Raw genomic sequence first — 7,500 nt, 5'->3', positions numbered from 1 at the left:
GTTCTCCTCCCCTCCTGTCTTAGGAAAGACCAACCAACCCATAGCCAACATTGATGAACATGATGACGATCAACGAACCGACAGCCTGCCTGAGACTGAAACTCCCAGGGAGAGCATCAGCTAATCGGAAAGCTTCTCAGGATTCACTGGACGTAGAAGCTGTGCGGCAGAGCAGTTTGCCTGACATCAAGCCCAGCTCAGGGAGCATCTCCGCCAAACAGCGCCAAAGCTGGGAGCCCAGCCCAGCATTATTCAGACCAAGTTTAACTCCAACAACCGTGAGTGTGGCAGCTGAGAGGCTGTGATGGATCCACTCCCAGAGAGAACCTCAGCCAATGAGACAGCTGCTCCGTCGCAGACTCGGTATCACTTCCACTCACAAGGACCAATCAACGACCAGCACCTGAATTACCTAGCACCTTGACCCGTATAAATAAAGTCCAAGGTAAAGGCCCGTGCCAACAAGAAGTGTTGGCTCAATACACTACGAACGAACGAACACCGTTCCACTTCTAGCCAGAAGATGAAAGGAAACACACGGCACCTTCTCGAAATGTGTTGCAGCCGACTCTTATGTATCCTATATTTGATAAGTTTGCTTCCCGTAAATTTTCAGTGAAATCTTATCATCTATGTCTTTTGATGCCCTACCTAAATTTACTAATGCCTAACTAAGCACAGCCACTGGCAACATGCAGTACTATTGTGAGAGGAAAATTTGGAGCAAATAAAAAACTCAACCACAAAATAAATGCCCCGGGGGCAGTTGTAATTTTCAATTAAATAATAATAATAATAATAATAATAATAATAATAATAATAATAATAATAATAATAATAATAATAATAATAAACAAAAGATGATAAAATAAGAGGATGAATATCCTCTATTCATTAATCCTTCTTCGAGATAATAAAAATTGGCAAATAATAAGCCTCGGTTCTTGACTAAAGTCAGAATAGGACTTATATAATCTTATCAAACCAGGTTTACAAAGGGAAACTGATGCTTACTTTATTATCTTTACCATTCATGGCAAATGAATCTAGCTTAAGACTAAGAGAGAGAGAGAGAGAGAGAGAGAGAGAGAGAGAGAGAGAGGAGAGAGAGAGAGAGAGACATTATAATCAACTATCTAGTATATTGCTATTTTTCCCCATTAATAGTGAAGAACCGATGTGTGGGGGAATGAACCTAAAATTAAAAGACTTTTTACAAGGAGATTTATATAAAGGCTTTAGTTCTTATTTAGTTCTCACTTCCATTTCTTTCTTGGAATAGCAGAAGTAATTTCTTACGCATCAACAGTTATTTTTAAAATGAAAATATCAATTTATTTTTTCTTCTGACATTTAGAATTCTTCTTGATATTGTTTTCTATTGATTCTTATCTAACTTTCACCTGTTATTGAACGATATGAGTTAGTTTCTGATTATTTAAGAATTAGCTATCTAAATTAGAATCTATTTATATATTTCAATGGGTCTTTTATTCAGTATTTCACAGCCTTCTTATCCATTCTTAGTTATTTGTATCTTAAAAACATCCTCTCTCCTACTCACCAAGAACCATTCCCATATCCAGACATACCTTACACACCATGGCCATAATCAAATCATGCTTTCATCACAATGGTGCAGCTTCCAATTTACCATCTCACAAACTCATAACACTTACTTTGATTTCCTAATTCCTATTATATTTAATAAAACACTTCCAAACAGACACCGTGAAGAGAAAAATAAAAGAGAGTGATAAAATGACAATTATTGCCCATTGACTGACTTTTTTCTCAATTATACCAGCCATAGTTGCTTCTCCCACATACAACAATGAAAATAATGATATGGGATAATCACTTAATGGCCTCATTAGGGGTAAAAATATCCTTATGGCCTCATTATTTTTGTAGCCACAGGGTCACAGCCGCTGTTCAGAGAAATAGAATCTCTCAGTAAAATAATTTTTCTCTGCGAACAACAATATTCCAATAATGGCACCTACTCTAATGAACAACTAACTTATTTTTATGAACAGATCAATATAATCAAATGATATTAAGTAATGTTTTTTTTTTAATATTATTATAAAGTTTATATAAATTTTACTGTAGAACAGGCTGGCATTAGTACCTTTTCATTGTTTATATATGATGATCTATTTTAATGTTGGTACCGTTCTTATTTTAATTGTTACTTACTTCTCTTGCCATTTATTTATTTCCTTGTTTTGCTACTTTCAAGAAAAGAATAAGGTAATCTGCATAAATTTTTGGGATAAGTCTCAATTTCTTTAAAAAAAATCCTACTTTCAAGAAAATAATATAGTAATTTTCTCAACTTTTTGGGACATTCCTTAATTTCTTAACCAAAATCCTATCTTTAAGAAAACATCAAAGTAATTTACATAAAGTTTTTTTGGATATAGCTCAATTTCTTTAACCAAAATCCTATTTTCAAGCAAACTAGGTAATTTAGATTACTATTTTTGGATATGGCTCATCTTTGAATTGCAAAACTAATCAAGAACAATATTGGAAAATCGGCTGAAATCTCAATGGCGAAATTAATTCGGAGAATTTCGACATCTTTCATTTTGTTTCCAAAGCAAATTTTCACATGGAGTCTTTCATATGTTTTTAATAAGAAAATAGTTTTCATTTCGTTTCCACTTTATTCATTGAAAAATAGTAGTAGTAGTAGTAGTAGTAGTAGTAGTAGTAATAGTAGTAGTAGTAGTAGTAGTAGTATGTTAATAATAATAATAATAATAATAATAATAATAATAATAATAATAATAATAATAATAATAAGTATTGCAATCATTATTATCAGCAATTTTTTTTCAGCTTTTTTATTTTACTTGGATCTATTTTTTACAAAGTCAAAAGTGGGTCTCCTCAACAAAATTTTAATTACATCAGAAAATTCAATACATGTCCAGTGTCTTACTCATAAGCTTATTTGAATCATATTCGATACAGATTCTTTTTAATGTATTGTGCATTTATTAAAAGGATACTATTTAGTATAAGTTAATCGGGCAGTTGTCTGAGAGCAGGATGAATTATTCTTTGATTTTAAACTATCATGAGAATAGAGAATGGAAGTGGAAAAGTTTTTTGCCTCTTGCAAATATGATTGCATATATTAACCCACCATACAGTACACCAGAAAGATAACTAAAGTTTAATATACTTTAGTATCGACCATATGATGGAAAAGAAAAGACTATCAGAATGAACTGCATACCTACTACTTTGTACATGAAGTTACAGTTTCGGAAGATCTGAATGCAAAGGATGGTAAGAATTATGAAGACTTGAATGCTGAATGCACACAGATCTGACTGAATGAAGGTGCCAGAGATTAATAGCCACATTAGGGATAAAGAATAGAATAGACAAAAAGTTTATGTCCAAGAAAATTAGGATTCGAGTCCGCGGGCTCAAGACAAGAAAGAAGAAATATACTCAAAACATGATAGAATGAAAAGATAGATTTATCTCCAAAACTCTTATAAAAAGACTTACTACATACAGTATGCCTATTTTCTTGTGCATTGTCAAAGAGACATTGTCAATGCAAAGATCTGTACGCAGACGAGCCCCAGTCCTTCATCCACATCCCCCATCGTTTGTAACATTTCACCAATTCAAACTAGATCTCTATTAATGGACTCAGCAACTAGCCATCTATATTTGAAGATAAAATTGATGCAAAGAGAGTAGCATCATCTACATAAGCAACAAGCTTGATTTCAAGGCACTCGTATGCAAGAGACGTAAAAATTGATGTATTTACATAGGTATGCACACACACACTCAGGAACTCATTCAATACTTCCCGCCCTCTCCCCCTTTCCCATATTTACATAGATATGCCCACACCCAAACACACTAATTCAACCCTCCCCATCTTCTACACGTTTCCTAGCTAAAACCGAGCAGTTCCAGCAATTTGTGGGATATTGTGGTTTATGAGTGTACCTCACGGGGTATACACCTCTCTATAGGGTATGACTACTCGCTCTCCTCTCACCCGAGGGACAGAGAGGATTTTGAGCAGCCATACGCCTGGCAATGCCGCTGAGCGTAACAGGACACACACACACACATACATACACACATATATATGTTTATACTGTATATATGAAGAGAGAGAGAGAGAGGAGAGAGAGAGAGAGAGAGAGAGAGAGAGAGAGAGAGAGAGAGAGAGAGAGAGAGAGATAGCTCTTTATTATAGAGAGGTGATAAAAATTAATGGACTGAAACACTACCTTGAGGAACACCAGATATCACATTCCTAGAATAATTATGATGTCCATTAATATATACTTTACAATCTATTACTTGAAAAGTCACTATAGATGCCTTCTCTAGTTGAAAAAGTTTACTATCATGCACTTCTTTGAATAACATCCTCCACATTCAAAGCATTACTTTGTTGAGCAGAATTACACGAGTCTAACATTCTAATTAATCTGTTGTTTATGTTACCTATTTTACTTTGGTTTTTATCTGATTTTTTCTTCGTTCTTTGTCTTTTATCTTTTCTTTTTCTACAGCATTAATGTTGACAGCATTATATCTGCCTGATGATCGCCAGACTGGGGTTCAAGTCCTGCTCGCCTCGTATGTTTCTTTAGTGTCCGCAACCTCACCATTCTTGGCTCAGGTTTGGGTGAGCCTATACAGTATGTCTACCTGTTAAGTCATCAGCCGCCATTACCTGACCCTCCCTGGTCCTATCTTGGGTGGAGAGGGGCTTAGTCGCTGATCATAGCGTATGGTAAGTCACTAGGGCATTGTCCTTCTTGCAAGGCCAATGTCACTACCCCTTGCCCCTGCCATTCATAAGCGATCTTTAAACCTTTAAACAATTAGATAAGGTGGTATTTAGGGCAAACCATTAATATATATATATATATATATATATATATATATATTATATTATATATATATATATATATATATATATATATATATATATATATATATATCTATCTATCTATCTATGTATATATATATATATATATATATATATATATATATATATATATATATATATATATATATATATATATATATATATATATATTATATATATATATATATATATATATATATATATATATTAAGAGAATCCAGACATTAATATATCAAAATATATATGGCTTATTTGAATATGAAAAACACGTAAAAATGTGCAAAATTTATCATTAATTGAATGCCAAGTAACAAACTACCAATTAGCTACGATGGTGAAGATGGGTTGATTTCAATTCTAAGTACAAAATACCTGAATTCGACAGTATAAGTACAGTAGAATTGTCATTGACTTTTATCTTCCTTCGTGGCCGAATGCGTTAGTCACTGTCTATATAAGCTTGCCGACCAGGGTTCGATTCCCGGCCGGAGCCAAGCTCTTGTCTTTGTGAGATTTCGCCTGGGGCTCTGATCCTGAGGTCGTTAAGAGAATCCAGACATTACTATATCAAAATATATATGGCTTATTTGAATATGAAAAACACGTAAAAAATGTGCAAAATTTATCATTAATTGAATGCCAAGTAACAAACTACCAATTAGCTACGATGGTGAAGATGGGTTGATTTCAATTCTAAGTACAAAATACCTGAATTCGACAGGTATAAGTACAGTAGAATTGTCATTGACTTTTATCTTCCTTCATGGCCGAATGGGTTAGTCACTGTCTATATAAGCTTGCCGACCAGGGTTCGATTCCGGCCGGAGCCAAGCTCTTGTCTTTGTGAGATTTCGCCTGGGGCTCTGATCCTGAGGTCGTTAAGAGAATCCAGACATTAATATATCAAAATATATATGGCTTATTTGAATATGAAAAAACACGTAAAAATGTGCAAAATTTATCATTAATTGAATGCCAAGTAACAAACTACCAATTAGCTACGATGGTGAAGATGGGTTGATTTCAATTCTAAGTACAAAATACCTGAATTCGACAGGTATAAGTACAGTAGAATTGTCATTGACTTTTATCTTCCTTCGTGGCCGAATGGGTTAGTCACTGTCTATATAAAGCTTTGCCGACCAGGGTTCGATTCCCGGCCGGAGCCAAGCTCTTGTCTTTGAGAGATTTCGCCTGGGGCTCTGATCCTGAGGTCGTTAAGAGAATCCAGACATTAATATATCAAAATATATATGGCTTATTTGAATATATATATATATATATATATATATATATATATATATATATATATATATATATATATATATATATATATAATATATATATATATATATATATATATATATATATATACGAAGAGAAAGTCAACTCTCTTTGTCTTGCAGTTAATCCAGAGAGAGAGAGAGAGAGAGAGAGAGAGAGAGAGAGAGAGAGAGAGAGAGAGAGAGAGAGAGAATAGCTTGATAAATCTTGAACATTAACTTCAAACGAGCTCATTAACAACCTTGATTAGTTCTCCTCAGTGAAGTAATCTCTGCAAAGATAATAATCACATTTTCCATAACAGTATATCAATGGCGGTAGATTTTCCCATTACGCAGAAATAATGATTCTCGGATATTGAAGAATAAATGATTGCATGACTCATCACAGTGTATAATGAAGAATGTCTAGATTATAGCTCTCTTTCGTACATATTATAATGTATAATATATATTTAGGTCTATATATGTATATATACAACAGCTCAACAACAAATACAGCTGTTTCTAGTCCAATGCAGGACAAAGGCCTCAAACGTGTCCTTATTCATGTCTGAGGTTTGGCCAGTTTTCATCACCACGCTGGTCACTGAGGATTGGCGATGTTGGGAGACTTTTGTCTGATCGTTCACAGCAAGCCAACCTAGTATAGGTGATTCTGGCTACCGTAGTACAGTTTCGCTGATCTTGGCCATATACAAACTGTTTAACTGTGTTCAGGTATTCCCACTCGGACAAGTAATTATATACCAAGAGACTTACCATATATACATATGATCAGGGCCAAAAAACTCATCTCCACCTAAGCTAGGACGAGAATGGGCCAGGCAATGTCTTCTGATGACTCAGCAAATAGACCTATAGTGTCTCCCAAACTCTCTATCCTTAGCTCGAAAATGGTGAGGTTACAGACACTGCAATAAACTATCGAGCTTAAGCGGGACTCGAACCACAGGCAAGAAATTTCTAATAGGCCATCACAACCCTTTTTCATATAAGGGAACTCCACTCTATAGTTTAACTTTGGATCATAATGGTTCGCTGTTAATCATGTTAAATAGTAATAATAATGATATGGAACATCCGATAACGAATTGCAATATAAGCATTATTTCTATATAGCATTTGAATCCATTTCAAATGAATGATTATCCTTTATAGAATCGACTTCATCCTATAATCATCTCATAATCCATTTTCAAAGGCCAAAGTCATGAATTCACTGCAAGTTAGTTTTATGATTCAGGCTGACACAATTCTCTTTTTATAGTTTATATATGAAATATC

Source organism: Palaemon carinicauda, chromosome 32, assembly GCF_036898095.1.
Source record: "Palaemon carinicauda isolate YSFRI2023 chromosome 32, ASM3689809v2, whole genome shotgun sequence".
NCBI lineage: Eukaryota > Metazoa > Arthropoda > Malacostraca > Decapoda > Palaemonidae > Palaemon > Palaemon carinicauda.
This window is presented reverse-complemented; position numbering follows the sequence as displayed.